At 45.4% G+C, this 18,072-nt stretch overlaps 1 protein-coding gene across 3 annotated transcripts in view; it reads right to left on the reverse strand.

Moving 5' to 3' along the window:
• FOXO3 (forkhead box O3) overlaps positions 1-18,072 on the reverse strand; it is a 109,804-nt gene that overhangs the window by 36,120 nt on the left and 55,612 nt on the right. The window lies entirely within an intron of this gene.

The raw sequence follows: 18,072 nt of genomic DNA on the forward strand, positions 1-18,072 counted from the left end.
AATACATTTTTTAAAAACATGAAGATAAATGGAATTATATCCACATGAAACACTAATATTTTTGTTACTGACAAAGCCTATCTCTGTGAATTTATTTAGTACTAGAGGCCCAGTGCATGAAATTTGTGCAAGGGCCTTGGCCCCGGCCCCCGCCTGCCACCACTGCTGTGGCTCTGCAGCTTTGGAAGGAAGGACGTCTGGAAGGATGTCTGGTCTAATTAGCATATTACACTTTTATTATTACAGATGTGCCTAGTGTTCATAAAAATACAGTATGCTGCTGTTAACATAGAGGCTTGCAGACATGGGGGAAGCACGTCGCCAACTGGGAGGTGGGGAGGAAAGGTAGCTCAATTTCAACTCAGCCTGTATGTATTGCTGCCCAAATTATGGCACCTGAAAAATTCTCCCGACTAAGACTATCCTAATGCCTACGGCGCTGCTGCTAACCTTAGCAGCACACTAGCATGTGCATTTAAAGCCTTAGCCCTTAGAATACACACAACATCATCCCTACCTTCCTTCTTCAATGAAACTATCTGCTTGCTTCCTTCCATGAGTCCCTGGGAGCATACTTCTTCCAAATTCCAACTAGAAACTCACTACGTGCAGCAAGACTGGCTCCACCCCATCACAGCTGTGCTCCTCTGCAGCCAAAGGCAGGTACCCCAAGTTAAAAAGCAGAGCTGTCTTACATGCAGTGCTTTGCAGTTCTGAATTAATCTCATCGTTGTATATTTTTCTGTTTGATGTTGCCATTCTGAGCAGACTGTAAACTCCGAGACCAGGGAGTAAGTTTTTTACTCTTTCTGTAACTCAGAGTGAATGGTGACTTGATGCATGCAGTATGGTGTTCCATAAATATTGATGCTAAGGTCTGAGACCACAATATATTGATCATCCAAGTTCTGTCCTCTTAAAATTGATATGTACTTTTCAGGGAGAGTTAGTCCATTCTTCATTTATTCAAGTTAAATATAAAAGGAAGGTATAGCACAGCCAGTGTGGCTCAGGGGTTGAGCATTGACCTATTAATAGGAGACCATGGTTCAATTCCCAGTCAAGGCACATGCCCAGGCTGCAGACTTGATCCTCTGTTGGGGGATTTTGGGGGGGTTGAGTGCAGGGGGCGGCTGATCAATGATTCTCTCTCATTATTGTTGTTTCTATCTCTCCCTTCCACTCTGACCACTCTGAAATTTACACACACACACACACACACACACACACACACACACACACTAAAGGCCTGATGCACGAAGATTCGTGCAAGAATGAGCCTTCCTTCCCCTGGGTTCCGGCACTGTCTTTGCTCTGGCCAGAGCCGCCTTTCTATCTTTGCTCTGGTCCAAAGCTGCCTTGCTGCCCTCCCATGCTGCCCAGAGGCCCAGAGCAGCTAGGGCGGTGTGGAATGCCTGCATCCTTGCCACAGTGATGATGCAAGTGTCCCACCCCAGCCGCTTGGTGCCTGTGTATGCAAATTAACCCACCATCTTTGTTGGGTTAATTTGCATACTCACTCCTGATTGGCTAGTGGGTGTTGTGAAGGTATAATCAATTTGCATCTTTCTCTTTTATTTGTGAAAATGGAATTACCGTAGTTTCAGTAGCTGGATTTTTTGTGTGTGGGAAAGGATTGTGGGGCAGGAGGGAGGAAGTGTTAAGCTCAGCCTGAGAGCAAACCCAAAGGTGCCTGAAGGAGGTCCAGCTCCACTTGCTCCTCTCTGAAGGGCCCCGGCATTGCTGTTGCCTGGGGTCACTGCACCCACACCCACGCAGGGCTTTCTGTCCCAGGGAAAGCTTTCTCGGAGCAGTGAGCAACAAGAAATAAGATGTCTCCACTGTCTTCCTCTTATTTAAGTCCAATGCACTGTGATGAACAAGCTAAGCTTTTTATTTACATCATAACTTCATGTAATTTGAGATAAAATGTTTTTGAAAAAGTAAAAAAGCTAATGCTTGAATGGTGTCCCAAGAGTCCTTATTTCCTTCCCAGAGGGGCCTGGTGAAGAGACTAAGCTCTGCATATGAAAATAAATAAATAAATACATATATAAATACATACATACATGCATGCATACATAAATAATGGAGGCTGCAAAACTGTCCTTCTCTGGAGCACTTGAAATCTTACTCCCTGGCATATGTTGTTAATTTGACTCAAAATACACTCTTATAAAGATTAAATAAATAAATAAATAACCTTTGCATATGAAAGGAGCAGGATCTGCTGAGCCTCATCTGCCAGGAGAGGTGTGTCTGAAAGAGGACACTTTGTCACGGGGTCAGAGGCCCAAACTGGTGCCAGGGCCCCAGGCGTCTCCAGCGAGGAAGAACAAATCTGAGGTTACCTTTCCTCTCATCCATGAACATAAAGGGTCTCCTGTCGCAGACCTGGATGCCAGCACGGCCTCCTCACACCCACCTGAGGCCATCTAGACAGCGCAGACACAGCAGTGAGAAAGCGTTAGGGAAGCCAACGCCCTGGACTTGTTAGCCAGGATAAGGGGCCACTTTTTTGGCCACTTTCCTACTGTCAAATGGAGTAACTTTAGGATGAAATGACCATCCACCTTTTCTAAAGAACCTGGACCTTTCATCTAAAGCAGTGACAGTCACCTGTAAAAGCAGCAATGCATATCACTGAGTGGCTCCTGTTAGAATACAAGCTGACCGCTAAAAACCCAAACCCACACCATGGGGGTCGCGAAGTGGTTTGCTGTCCTGCAAGTCAGGGTGGCGGGACAGGCTGCAAATCACAGCCTCTCTTCCTGGAGTTACTTATTTTCTGACACCACCTGAACACAACTCTAAAATCAGAGCTGTAGGGGGCCTTCAGACACCCCCTTGCTCCGTCTAATGCATCATTTCAGGGGCAGAACACCAGTGTTCAGAGCTGCACAAAGTCACATTCCTAGTTAAATGCTGGGCAGGCCCATGCCAGGGGTCCTGGCTCTGACACTGAGGTCTCCTCCTTTTCCTGCACCAGGGGTTTTCAAGTCTTATCTTCAGAGTACAACCCTTTTCCCAGACAAAATCTACAACCCCAACCCTCCCTCGGGGACTTGCAGCCCTTCTGAGGGCCTCTGGGTCTCTCTGGACTGTCTGGAAACTGCCACTGTCCACCACAGCCCTCCCACACACCTAAAAATGCCATATGGATATGTGTGTGGGGGAGAGGGCGGGGAGTAAATATAGGCATGCATAAAATGACATTACAGAAATGTGAAAAAGGGGGTAAAAAGTTACTCATTCCAACCACCCTAACTTAGCCATTGTTGACTGTTGGATATATTCTGTTTTCATTTCCCCCCCTCCTGTTTGCTTTACAAATCTGAAAACAATTTACTGTCCTGTTTTACTGACTTGACATTGGATGTATATTTGCTTAAACAAATTAAATTTTTATTCACACTCAGGAGGATTTCAGGATGTTCTTTTTGATAAATGGCTACCTTTAGAAATACGTCAGGAAACTAAGATATTATAATCATTCAACCAGAGTAAGGGGGAGAAAAATGTTAATGCAGATGCTAAGAATCTACTGACGAGGAGACAGAAAAGAGCAGGACCAGAGGAAAGGACATACTCTGACTCCCATGTGCAGAGAAAATTTCAGGGGAAAACAATACTAAACAAATTCTTGGTGAAAATACAGTCTTAGAAAACCACAATTCTAGAAAAACCAACGATTACTTTTCTCCAGGGTCTTGATATGCCCGGCAAACTCCAAATGGACCTAACCCACCTAATATTCCTTTTCTACGCCCATGCAAACACTCAGAGACGAATTACACCTTTCTGTTCTTGACCAGCTTTGCTCCCACTATTCTGAGAACCGAGGGCTAGGTTTTGACATTTTACAATCCGTCACTAGGTACCAGTGAAGCAGGACTGCAGGACAAAGCCTCATTTCTAAGCCGGTTTCTGGCACTCTAACTCGGCGTTCTACACTGTGTTACCGGACCCAGCCGCAACGCAGGAAGCTACAGATGGGCACGCTCACAGGGAACTCATCCTACTTACATTTAATTTGTTCAAGTGGTGCTAAACTAACCGAACAATTAGGAGAGACAAAAGTAGGTGACAGAAAAATGTGTTCTTTTAATACCTCAATTTATTTATTTTTTTGTCAGCTTTGGAAAAAATTTTATTAAAGAAGACAGTGCCGTTGCCCTTTCAGTTTACAGCGCTATGTCTTCTTTAATAACCCAGTCCAGCCCAGCCCTTCAACACCATGCTTCCCAGGAAGTGGCCTCCTCTCTAAAGGAAGATGGAGGCCTCCTTTGGAGATGGAGATAGAGTGAGTGTATTCAGAAGTTTGGGAGGAAGAGGTTTGGAGTGAACTCACTACTCAGAGACCTCCCTTTGGCTTGTGCCAGGTGAGAAACCACAGGAGCAAACAGGCAGCCACCAGCCCAGGCGCTGTTTGGGGAGGACTGATCCTGTTCCAGGCTCCCGTGAGTCCCGGGAGGATGGTGAGGATACAGGACCAGGGCCATGGCCGCTCTGCAGCGTCCTCCCACTGGATTGCCTTCTTGCAGCTGCTCTGGCTGAGCAGCCTGGGGATGGACAGGAGATCTGCACGCAGGGATGAAGACATAGTGCTGGGCTGGCCTTCTAGGCAGGCTCTTCCTTCCTCCAACTCGAGGACACCAGCACCAAGTGCTAAAAGCAGGGTCTTTGCAATGCTAGGTCTCCAACCTCATCCATGCGCTCCCCCAGCTCCATGTGGGTTCAACGCAGGATTTGCTTTGCATTGAGCCTGTAAGGCACGTTGGATCTATCCTTTCCCTGTTAAATGCATTCTCCTGAGCCTGGGAAACAGAGACTCGTTGAGGGTTCAGTGCAAAAGAATTTCAAAGAAGTGAACATCTTAAGTCTGCCTTCCCCAAGAGGTCAAGCTGACATTCACGTGTGCATACACTGCACATGCTCACTCCCCCCACTATCCAGAAACACACGACGTCACACACAGAACAGAACCTGGGGCGCCAGGATTACTGCCATCTCGGAGTCTCCCTCCCCAGACACAGGAGGAGAAGCAGGCCATGGACCCAGGCCTCAGAACAATCGGTCTTCTCACTCCCCGAGCTGAGGGCTTGCCTCCCCAGGCTGACAAGATTACCACAGACAACCCATCAGTAGCAGCAATAGCTTTCTCTTTTTTTTTCTGAGAAGTCTTATCAAGGGAACCAGTTATTAAATTATACACAAAAGCGATGCTTTTTCAAAACCTCTCTTTTTCTTGTTGCCTGCAAACACTCAAGTCATTGTAACTGGTTCATCCCCCATGACTTAGCCCAAACGTTCTAATGAGGCAATAGGTCAGCATGTTCCAGAAAACAGTGCCATAGCTCCCTGCCTTTAATCTGACCTCCTTACCTCCATCTTCCCTGACCCACCAGGACTTCGTCCCATGATGCAGCTGTGAGTGGCCAGCCACTGCCCCCTCAACCCTCACCCGCCCCCTCTGCCGCCATATGAATGACAGGACGCACATCTCTAACAGGAAGGGAAGGCCCTCCTCGCCTTCTGCAGCATGGCTCTTGACTTATGTAAGAACACTTCTTGCTCTGTTGTGGTATATTTAAGCAAACAAAAAATTAAATTTATACACAATGTAACACCCACTGCTTGATTTTAACAAATCTTAATATCCTGCCATATTTGCTTCAAATAACTTTTTTTTTTTTTTGAAAGAAATAAAACACTACAGATACAGGTGAAATACACTGTGTATCCCCTGCTCATTCCATTTCTCTCTCACCCTCCTCATAGGTAACCACTACCTTAAAGTTAGTATTTATTACTTCTATAAAAGTTTTACTACATAAGAATATATATACACATATATGGAGAGACAATATGTAATAATCTTTGAGTGTTTTAAAACTATATAAATGGCTCCATGCTGTCCATAGTGAAGCAAATTGCATTTTTTGCTCAATTTAAAAAAAACAAAAAACTTTCATGTGGAGTTTCCAACATATGCAAAAGTCAAGTGTTATTATAAATCTCCATATACTCATGATCCGGCTGCAGGACCAATCTTCTTATATCTTCACTAGAGGCCCGGTGCATGAAAATTTCATGCACTGGAAGGAGGGGGCCCCCTCAGCCCAACCTGCCCCCTCTCACTGTCTGGGAGCCCTCAAGGGCAGAAGACAACCCAGGGGTCAGAGGAAGGCGAGGCCCTATCACACCTCTGCTGCTGCCTCTGCAAGCAGAGCAAGCCTCAGCCGCTGGCCCTGGTTACCCGAGCCTCAGGCAGCCCTGGGCAGTTGGGCTGAGGGGACTAGGCACCGACATCTTGTGTCTGTGGGCGCCACCATCTTTGAGGATGTGACAGTCAATTAGCATATTCCCTCCTTATTGGCTGTGGATGTCACCATCTTTGAGGATGGGGCGGTCAATTAGCATATTCCCTCCTTATTGGCTGTGTCTGCTGCCATCTTTGTGATGGCGTGAGGGTCAACTAGCATATTCCCCCTTTATTAATAGGATATTGAATACAAGTAGACTAGCTCCAGGACCCACATACAACAACCCACACTGCCTTCTTAGCAAAAGGACCAGATCCGGGGGGGAATGCAAAGAAGTCATATACTTGATGAATGTTTGGAGGCAATCAAAACTCTACTAGCAAGTATGTGATGAAGTCCGAGTAATGGAGCCAGACTGAAGGCTGTATGTGAACTGCTCTGGACAGCTGGTTCTTAGCTCTATGATATTCAGCTTTTCCTTTTAAGAGGTCACAATCAGATTGTGTAAGAAAAGTAACAAATAGTATATAGTTAGACAAAAGCCATTCATTTATTACTCCAGCTTCTCCCCCCTCAGCTGACCCTCAACAGCCACTTCTAACAGGGAACTAGCAAAGAGTAGATCATGCTCTTAATGCCACACACACATGACCTTCTTTCTCTTGAGAATGTGGTGTCAGAGTACCAAAGAGCTCATTGTATTGCACGCATAAAGGGGGGCAGAGAATTGTAATGACCTAAGCATTTGACCTTCATGCAGTAAACCCATCAAAGCTTGCTCCAAAACAATTTTCGGTCGTTTATAATAGAACTTGGCTTTGAAAGAAGAAATGCCATTTTTCTTTTAAGAACAAAATCCAGAATTACTCAGCAGCTTTTTGGGGTGTGAGTGTGTGTGTGTGTGTGTGTGTGTGTGTGTGTGTGTGTATATATTTTTTACAATTAGCAATAATCGCACCTCGGATCAACCTTATTGTCTATAATAACAGCCATTGTGCAAAGCTTGGGCTGTATATCTTAAGTGCTATGGACTTTATAAACATACAACTTAAAAACAATCAGTTAGCAGTAAGATAAATCCTTCTCTTCCATTTGCCACCCCCACCCCCGGGCCTCACCCCTTGTGCCTGATCCTCATCCTAGGTGGATTTCTCACTGTGACCATATTGTTTACTTGCATTCCCAAATGAGTGTGAACACGACTGCCCAACATCTCATTTTATTTATTCATAACTGAGCCGAGTAACCAGCACTGTACTAGATGCTGAAAGACAACAGTGAACAAGATATTCCTTGGAGAGCCTTTTCTTTTGAATATACAGAGGGATTTCCATTTCTGCTTACGTTCTTGAATTATGAAGCTTCAACTTATAAGACATCCTCTAGCTAATAAAATTTGCAAGGGGTGGAGATTGGGAAGAGGAGACTTTTATGTAAAAAAAAAAAAAATCACTGTAGTATGGGAACATTATTGCACAGGTTTTTAAAATAGTTGTATAGAGGCCACACACACAATTTTAAAGTTTCAACTTTATTCTTGATAAAGTGTAAACCTCTCCATAACATGCCAAAAGAAGGAAAAGAAGTATGCAGGTGTATACCTGACAGCTGAAGTCTTTGCCTGACACTGTTCCCGTGCCCTAACCTTACACGGGTCAGGCAGGAGGAGATGGAGAAACAGAGCCGCTGGCACCAGTGAATCGCCGTTCAGAGTTCTCTTTTACCATGAACTTCACTTGCCTTTTGTGTGCCTCAGTGACCAGATGTGGGAAGTTACAGGAATGTCTACAGGTCCTACCCTGACCCAAGGGGATGATAAAAGGCATGGAAAGCAATAGCACGCCACCTCGGATAATAATACAAGGCACCAGGGTCAGTGGGGAGAGAAGAAATGCTCAAGAAGGAATGATATGGACTGGGAGAAGAAGCACAGCGGCTGCTGCATAGGAGAAAGTATGGTATTTCTGTACTAACTCTTTTAGAGTGCCAACATTTCAAAGGCTTCCTAGGTGATGTCTTTTTAAAAAAATATATATTTTATTTATTTTTTTTACAGAGAGGAAGGGAGAGGGATAGAGACTTAGAAACATCGATGAGAAAGAAGCATCAATCAGCTGCCTCCTGCACACTCCCTACTGGATATGTGCTTGCAACCAAGGTATATGCCCTTGGCCAGACTAGAACCTGGGATGCTTGAGTCCATGGCTGACGCTCTACCCACTGAGCCAAACCAGTTAAGGCTAGGTGATGTCTTTTGATGCCAGATATTAACTGACTGACTAACTCTTGACTTCCTGGTCCCTGGCTTTACGTTCCTTACCCTCCCCGTCACACTGCTGGCCCGTCTGCTGACCAAAAGAAACGGGAGGCAGCTGGGACCACGCTAGGTTCGCCTCTGTAGCCCCCAGAGTGCCTGGTATTGTGTCTTATCCAAACCCAGTGCTCACAAATAAAAAGGTTGTTTACGGTAATTAAATAAAGGAGGCTTCCCTCGGTGTGAAGTACACAGTACTTCACAACCACAAAGGCTGAACCTAAATCTAATCACACCTCTAGAGCTAATTCCCAGTTTGGGAAATTTAGGCTATAAAGGAACAAGATAAAAACACCACAAGAAAACAGATATATCCAGAATGTGGGACAGCCTGCGAAAAAACGGATCCCGGTCTCTGCAACAAGTCAACAGCACGAAAAAAGAATGGAGGAGGGGAGCTAGGGACTGCTCTTGATTAGAAGGCATAACATCCAAAATCCATGTGTGGACCACATGTTTAGATGCTGATTTTAACAAAACAACGGTTTTAAAATAACATACTTTTTTTTTTTTTTACACAATTAGATTTTTTTTTTACTATAAACCGGGCGTTAGATGATACCAACACACTATGGTGATACCGCGATCATAATGGGGCCATGATGGGGCGGTGGTTTTGTAAGAATGTCTACAGCTTTCCAAGGGACAGCCCAAAGTGTGTAGAGGTGAAATAACATGCCTAGGAATTGCTAAAATTGTAAAGAAAAAAAAAATCAAACAAAAGCATAGATTAAGTAAATGAGGCAAAATCTTGATAACTGTTAAAATATGTACTCTATTATTCTGTTAGCCTTTTTTTCATAAATTTTAAGGGGCTCAAAACAGTAATTTCATGCGTAAGCTAAGCAAGTATTTTCAATCCTCCCAGACCACATTCTCACACTTATCAGTGAGGTAGTTTGAATTACAAAATGTTCACAGATTCTCACACTTAAGATATTGATGAAAGAGAAAACGGGAGTGCACGGACGTGCACAAGCCAGCCCTTTGACAATGGGTGGGAGCTGCCAGCAGTCAGCACCTGGGGAGGGTCCGCTCCTGGAAACACCTGGAAATGAGACGTGTGCTTTGTTTGGCAAACAAACTCAGCTTTCTCTCTCTCTGCTAAATATTTTTTATAAGGACAAAACTTTTATTAAAATATTTTTTTCATGGGGGGGGGAGGGGAGAGAGAGAGAGAGGGGGGGGGGAGGGAGAGAGAGAGAGAAGTCATTTACTGGCTGCCTCCTGCACGCAATCAGGGCATGTTCTCTGACCAGGAATTGAACAGCGAGCTCCTAGTTCATAGGCTGACACTCAACCACTGAGCCACATCAGCTTAAGGACAAAACTTTTTACACACTATCAGATGTGTAGTAAACAGTAATGCTGTAAGTAGTATCCATCCTTAGACACAGTCCGTTCAGCAGCCCCTGACAGGTTTCATGTGCTAGAAAGGACCTGGGCCCCTGGAAGCAACTCTTTCTGAAGGAGAAATGCTGACGAGAACAAAGTGGACGAAACTCAGGCCGGGAGAGGGTGGCAGGAGGTGCTTCACTGCAGGCATAGCACCACACTTTTCACGCGTTTATTATCTAAGGGTGCTTGAAGACAAGAGCTACTTTACTCATTAAAAAAGCCTGAGAAAACCACACAATATATATATATTTACTGGCTTCTGCAAGAAAAAAAGTGTATTTTTTAAAGATGACAAAATAATCATTTAGAGAGTAGAAAAATCCTAGACCAACACATTATCCTATTTTCAGTTAAGTCAGTTACCCTCTTTCACCCCCCAACCTAACCCCCCAAAATAAAACCCAAACTGCATATGGATGGGAGAACGTGGAGCAGAGTGTGACTGACCACGCGGATGTGCAAGTGAGGTCTGTCCACCACTCAGGGCTGCATCTGGGGTGCAGGGAGGATTGGTCTTGCACCCACCACACCCAGGAGCCCCGCACACAATACAGGGTGGGGCAAAAGTAGGTTTACAGCCGCATGTACTTAAAACAGTTTACACCTGTATGATTATGTATTAATTGTTGCATTATTTTCCATACTAACAACTGTAGACCTACTTTAGCCCAGCCCTGTATATATCTCCACCGTCCTAACTACCTCAGTCTTCTGTCTTCTCAAAACCAGCAGAGGACAAAAAATATGGATATCCATGATGACTAAGTGTCACAGATTTAGTTTAAGAAAGCGGTATTTTAGAAAGACTGCTATTAAAATGTCTAAAATAAATGAGTTTGGGCACTTATGCTTTAAAAACCCAACAAACCTCTACCCAAGAAAAGGAATAGAGGATGATTCTGAAGTTCACGATTTTCTTATGGATTCTAACCAATTAACTAACAAAGTCAGCCTTTTTGCAAGGGATCCTGGAGCAGGAAGACAATGGTCCTCGGTGGCCACGGGGAAGAACAAGGAAGAAAGGAGCTCAGAGTTTGAGAAAGTCTAACAGAGCCTTTCCTTCTTCTTGAAGTGACACGGGCCACAGAGGCAGCTACAGAGAAGCGCTCTTGGAGAACCAAGTGAGCCAACAAAGACAGGCCTCAGTCACAGACAACGAGAAGCCAAGGTGACAGGACAGGCGAGGCTGCCTTCTACTGTTCCCTCCTCACGCCGAAGCGCGGCAGCTCAGGGGATCCCCCGTTAGACACACAAATGCCCAGTGCTCCCCAGCTCAACTGGGTCCCAGATGTCACTCTGAACAGCCAAAACACTCTAATTCCCTTGGAAGTCTCAGTGCCAAAGAGGCGCCCATCCCTCAGGCACTTGTCTCTCTCAGATCGCAGGCACCCTCCCCACACTGCTTCCACCTTTCTGTCTCAGCCTCATCTCCGCCATCCCTGCCTAACACTCTGTCTTCTCTAGGTTGTTCCTTGCTCTTTATTTTTCACCCTTCTGCCCTCTTTCTCCCTTTTTCTTCAAACCTGCTCTTCCCTCTATTCCCTCCTCTTCGTTCCTTTCTCACTCTTTGTATGACAATGATTCCCACTCTTACTTGTACCCCACCCCACCCCAATTTCTATACCCTTCCCTTCTTCCCCTCTCCTCTGTACCTAGAAGGTTTCCCTGCAGCCATCTGTCATCTATGACCAAATAAGAGGAAGCAATCTTCCCTCAGAAAGAGCCAATATAATATTTAAAAATTGGACATGTTAAAAAAAACATTTCTGGGTCTTCAAGAATGATTTAACAGTAGTAAGGAACCCCCCCCCCCCCATAACTTAAGGTGGGCTTTTCCTACCTCAGGGCCATTAGTACAGCATTTATATAACCAGGCAAGTGTCTCTAAATCAACCCCCTGGTCTGTGTGTCTAACCCTTTTATCATGGGTTCACAGTCAAGGCCACAGGGACTTAGGGATGAGAATATGATCCCTTTTCATGGTCTGCTATCTAAATTCCCATCAAAGGTGCTTAAAGACAAGTGCTACTTTACTCATAAAAAAAAAGCCTGAGAAAAGCACAGAAAAAGCAGATGCTTCACTTATTTAATGTCTCCTGTCAGGAGGGGGGGAAAAAATAAGAGGCAGTCTTTGTTAAGATTATAGAACAATACTGCTGAAAGAGGTTTCACCACGAAGCAAAAACATCACCCAGCTAAAGCTGTTACTGCTTCCTAACCCCTCTGAGAAGCTCGTGTGTGCTTAGAACATCACCATCCTTTGACTTCACAGCGCCATCCAAGGACCAAGAGCGGGATAACCGGTGGGCGGAGGGCAATAAACAAAAACCCCTCTGGACAGATACCACCCGCTACAAAACCCCTCCGTCCTGGCAGCTCTTCCGTCCCCAGCCCGATTCCACTGGGTCTCAGGTCTAAAGAGACCCCCCAGGAAGGCACTGGAAAATCACACAGCCCTCACCCCCACCTCACTGCCTTTCCTTCCTCCAGGTCCGAACTGGAGAGGGTCTTACCGCAAAGGGTCCTTCACAATCTAGAGGCAACGTTATCTCTGCCCCTAGAGTAGCTGGCTGCTTCCCCATCTACCTTGTTTGGCACCGGATTACTGCTGGTGATGACTGCTGGTACCACCACCAATAGTAAGGGGTACGTTTTCATATACTTTTTGCTACGAACTAGGCTAAGCACTTAATATGCATAGACCCAGTGTAATCAGTTGGTATTTTACCTATGAGAAACAGCGCTTGCTCAAGGTCCTCCGCCAGCAAGTCAAGGAGTTGCGGAATGAAACCCAGGTCTGTCCCTATGGCCCTACCTCGAAACCATGACACAGCCTTAGACAAAAAGGATCCTCCATGCCTCCACACCAGCTCCAGAAGCTCAACGGCCCCCTGGAGACCAGAAGACCACCAGCACTCCCTGTGCAAAAGCCTTTCACCCACCCAACGTTCCTCCCCTCGGCCTCTGCCTGCCACTGCCTGGTGGGGGAGGAAAGAGGTGTCCTCCCCACCCTGTCCCAGGTACTGTCCCACTTCTTCCTAATTATGCCTGGCTGACAGTGTGGGCTTAAACTCTTTCGACACCTGCTCAGAACCTGATGGAGCCTCCGTCCTCTTACCCGTCCCCACTCATGTCCTGGATGAAGCAAATGAGCCTGGAGAAGTCGTGCACCGAGCAACACAACTCCAGGGTGAAACACACCTCCCCACCCCACTGCCCCCAACCCCGGGTGACATTCCTCTCAAAGGACACCACCACGTCCTGCCCCTGCCAGCTCCCCTCATGTGGGGGAGAAGACCGAGAAAGCGTGACTGTGGATTAGCCAGCAGGAAGCCCCTGGGAGCTCAGGCATGACCTTAGTGACACACAAGCCAGAGACTCCGAGCTCCGGCTTTGGAGAAGGGAGGAGTTCGCAGAGGGAATGACACCCAGGGGCGAGGACCAGGTGGGAAGAATGACAATGGTTATTACACTGAGCATCTGCCAGGCTCTGTGCTGGATGCTTTGCAGGCATATCTCACCACCTTCTAAATCCTGTGACGTCCTCATTATGAAGAGGAAACTGAGGCTTAGGGACTCTACCTCCCAGGTAATTACAGCACTTACTGGGTGCCAAACGCCACTCTCAGCACTTTAGGTGTGCATATACTGACTCACCTAGTCCTCACAACAGCTCTGTGAGGCAGGCAGGTGATACTATCACCAGGTGACCAAACCGCGAGGCTGTCATTAAGCACTGGCCCCAGGTCACGCAGCTAAGTAAAAGAGTAAGGATTTTTTTTTTTTTTTAACATTTATTATTGAAAGTAATACAGTTGTGCCCTCTCCTCTCCCCGCCCCCTTCTACTTACTCCTTCTAGCCTGTTCCCTCACCCCACCCCTCGCCTTCACCACACCATGGTCAGTGCTCATGGGTTATGCATGTATGCATGTAAGCTCTTGGGTTAATCTCTTCCCACCCACCACCGACCCGCACCTTTAAACCTAGGCACTTAGGCTCCAGCACCCATGCTCTCAGTCCCGGAGCGATACTGCAAATGTGCTCCTGGGGTTTTAGCTGTTTTTGTTTGTTTGTTTTGGCTGTTATTTTTCCAACAAGACTGCAAGCTCTAGGAAGACAGGGAGCACTTTTCATACCCCACTCCGCAATCAGCATCGAGAACCAGCCACGACAGGGCTGTCAGTGAGTCGCTGAGTCTGGTGCAACCCATGGAGGGACCTGACTGCTGGGAGCATCTTGCAGCTCCACTGCCCTGACACACACTCCTGGTCCTCCCACCCTCAACCCCAAAGACCCCTGGCCAGCCTGTGTGTGTCCATTTGGGGAATATGTGAAGGCAGACTGGGACATGCTGAAAATGGTCCAACACAAAGACCGGATTCCTTTACTCGCCACTTCCAATACACTAGAGAGCAACTGGAAGCAACTGGGCTGCCACATCCTGCTCCATCTCTCTGCCTCATGTCCACGAGAGCTCACCATCCCGTCCTGCAGGGTACAGAACACACCTTTGGCCTGATGTTCAAGCCTCTCACAGGCTATAGAACAGTGTATAGAACACACCTTTTGGCAGACCTGTTCCCCTCTCTACCTGGCGTTCCTGCTGCTCAGTCATTTATTCTTTGGATAACTATGCACGGAATACCCTCCATACTGGTACACCAGGCTCTCTGTTGGGGTCCAGAAATACAGGGTGAACTAGACATGCACAGTCTTTGTCCTCATGCCACTTCTTGTGTGAAACCTTTGCAGATACCCCTCATTTTAAGTATATCTGGCTGGCAGTAAGTTCTGTCAGAGTATACAGATGTAAAAAATCACCAACAATCCTAATCAAAATGCTGGAATGGCCAGTTGGGGAACAAAAAATGCCAGATTAAAGAAAGCAAGATTATCCTCATAGGACACTTTGAAATATGCAGCAAGGTGAAGGTTGCTTCTGTTTTTGTTTTAAATCCATGAAATCAATGATTCCTAGGAACAACAAAATCTGAGAAAACAGAGAACCCTGAACCACTCTAACTTTTAAACTGATTGTGTCATCCTCTCCCTGGCTATATAGTTGCTCTTTATCTCAAAAATCAATGGCCTGCCTGTCTATCTCTGATATATGTGCTCAAGTTATTAAGTAGCTAGTAACACAGGTTAACATATGATGTGTGCCTTAAAGTAGTGACAGATATTCCAGAAAATTGCCAGGAGGAGGTGCTGTTAAGTACCTGGGCTGACACCTCAGGGGAAAAAAACCAGAATCCTCAGAGATTACACTGTTAACACCTATTTAAATTCTACCCAGGCCAACTGATAGACCTTATCTGTCTTATACCACTGAAAAATAAGGGGTTACACTTCAGTGAAATGTTCAAATAACTAACGCTTACTTTTCAATGCCAAAACATGAAAACATTAGCCATTTTAAAAGCGCATGCGGGGGGTAACGGGCACTGGCTGTCCAGAGTCGTACTGAAGTGTGCTCTTACACTGAATACTTCCTCTCCTCCGAGCCTGCTCCGAGCAACTTCCTCTCTGCAACCCTAGCCCCGTCCCCTTTTTAACCAGCTGACTACCAAGGAAGAACTGAAAGGAAAAGCAGATAACTAAGGTTACGCAACCACCAGCTGAACTTAAGACACAATTCTACGTCCACGTGCTCTGGCCTCCCTTCCCAGGAGGTAAGAGGCAGCGAAAGGAGCTCTAACATACATATGACAGGGGAGGCCCCACCACCTCAGCGTCCCATCATCTCATTTAAGCAACCCAGCACACCGTAATACTATTTCTATTTTAAAGATAAGATAAATGGGTGCTGACAAAAATGTTCGCTCCTCCAAGATCTCACAGCTGGCAGGTGGCAAGGGTGCGTGGGGTCCCAGCCTTCTTACCCCAAGCTGCATTGTCCTCCGTAACACCGATGCTGTGAAGGTCTTGCCCGAGAACCTGATGTAGGCAGGAGAGCGTAGAGTTCTGCCCGCCACAGGTTCCCAGAAGAAGGGTTTCTTTACTTTTAGAGAAATAAATCTTTTCACCATTTTATAGATCCTATATTTTACCATCCTATATTTAGAATTTAAATATGCCCTGGCCGGTTGCTCAGTTGGTTAGAGCATCCTTCCAATACACCAAGATTGCAGGTTTGATCCTCGGTTAAGGCACATACAAGAATCAACCAATGGCCGAGACCGGTTTGGCTCAATGGATAGAGCGTCGGCTTGGGGACTGAAGGGTCCCGGGTTCGATTCCGGTCAAGGGCATGTACCTTGGTTGCGGGCATATCCCCAGTAGGGGGTGTGCAAGAGGCAGCTGATCGATGACTCTCTCTCATCGATGTTTCTAACTCTCTATCTCTCTCCCTTCTTCTCTGTACAAAATCAATAAAATATATTAAAAAAAAAAAAAAAGAATCAACCAATGAATGCATAAGTAAGTGGAACAACCTATCTCCCCTTTCTTCTCTCTTTAAAATCAATCCATTTAAAAAAAAGAACTTAAAACTTATTGGTGAGTGCAAATGATTAATACAATGAAGACAAGTATCTCATACCAACCACACAAATGCCCCTTTAACCATGGTCCTATGAGCAACCTGGGATCTTCACTGGTTCACATCAACAGACCCAGAGAATGAAATTAATTGCTAGGGCTATACAAAAGGGTAGACCGCTCACATAATAATCTAACAAAATTATTACTTCAATCCTATTTTAACATTAAACAATTGAGCAAACTCACTAAAATAAGCATGGAAATGTTAAGAAACTAAAGTTTTCCCAAGAAACTAGGTAACAATTATTAAAGAAAAGCCACAACTGCAAATATATGCTAATTCACTGTACACAGCTTTATCCACACTCCTGCTTAAACTATAGCAATTACCAGATAAACTGTTTAATCCTATGCACACGGCATGTGTTCGGTGAATAAACTTGTCACTGAGTCTGTAAAGTGTCAAGTAACTACAAACATAATGAGATAGAAGGGAAACTCCAGTGCCCATTTCCACTCAGCTGAGGATGCACTTGTGAGTTCTTTGACCTCCACTTCTATGCATAGAAAAAGAGCTTATTTTGAGAAACATAAAACACACCTAAAGTTTCACCGAATGCAATACTTTAACTTTTTATATTTTGATTATTCCCTTCAAAAGTGAAGTGGCACCTAGCTGGGTTGTCCCGTGGTTAGAGCACCAGCCCACAGACTGAAGGGTGGCATGCTTCGTTCCGGTCAAGGGCACATACTTCGGTTGCAGGCTCAGTCCTTGGCCCCAATGTCAGTGTCAGGGCAACCAATGTAAGTGTCTCTCAAATCGATGTTTCTCTATCTCTGTCTCTCCTCCTCTCTTTCATTATCTCTAAAAAATCAATGGGGGAAAAAATGTCCTCAGGTGAGGATTAATAACAAAAACAAAAAGTTACCATTTTAATTATTTCCAAGACCAACTATGAGGTGTGCCCTATAACTACAAATAACCTTTCCTAAAGAGTGCCCTCACCCTGGACCCATGGCTTCCTTCCTGAAGCTATTTAGTAACCACACAACCTACTTATCTGAGAAATTTATTAATTGCTCCCTCCTCATTTTGAAATATAGCTATAAGACCTAATTCTCACTTGTACTTCCTTGGATTTGTACACAAAGAGCTGTATCTTTCTAGAATAAACAAACAGATATTTAAAAATTCTATTCTTTTACTATTAGTCTATCCTAAGAAATGCCTCATCAGACAGAGTAAGGAAAGGAGATAAAACTTCATCATCCATGGCTTCTAAGCCTGGGACTCATTCGCAAGAGAAGCCCTTAGGTCCTTAGGAAACCCAGGGTACACACAGTTCTCCAAAACTGAAGGAACTCCTCCCTCAGAACATTCCCAAAGTGTCCACAGGCTCATGGGAAGAACAAATTCCCTTGTCCCTGTTGCCCCAACACTGTTCTTAAAGATGGAAACAGTGAGAACAGCGCCATGAGAGGAGGAAGACTTTTCTTACACCCAGTTTATGAACCCACAGCTGAGACCTGAATTTCCTTCCTTCCCCCTTCATGTTAGTAGTTGAGATCATTGACTCCTTCATGAAACAGCACAAACTGGTATAACTTTG

The sequence above is a fragment of the Pipistrellus kuhlii genome, unplaced genomic scaffold (genome assembly GCF_014108245.1).
Source record: "Pipistrellus kuhlii isolate mPipKuh1 unplaced genomic scaffold, mPipKuh1.p scaffold_m20_p_5, whole genome shotgun sequence".
NCBI lineage: Eukaryota > Metazoa > Chordata > Mammalia > Chiroptera > Vespertilionidae > Pipistrellus > Pipistrellus kuhlii.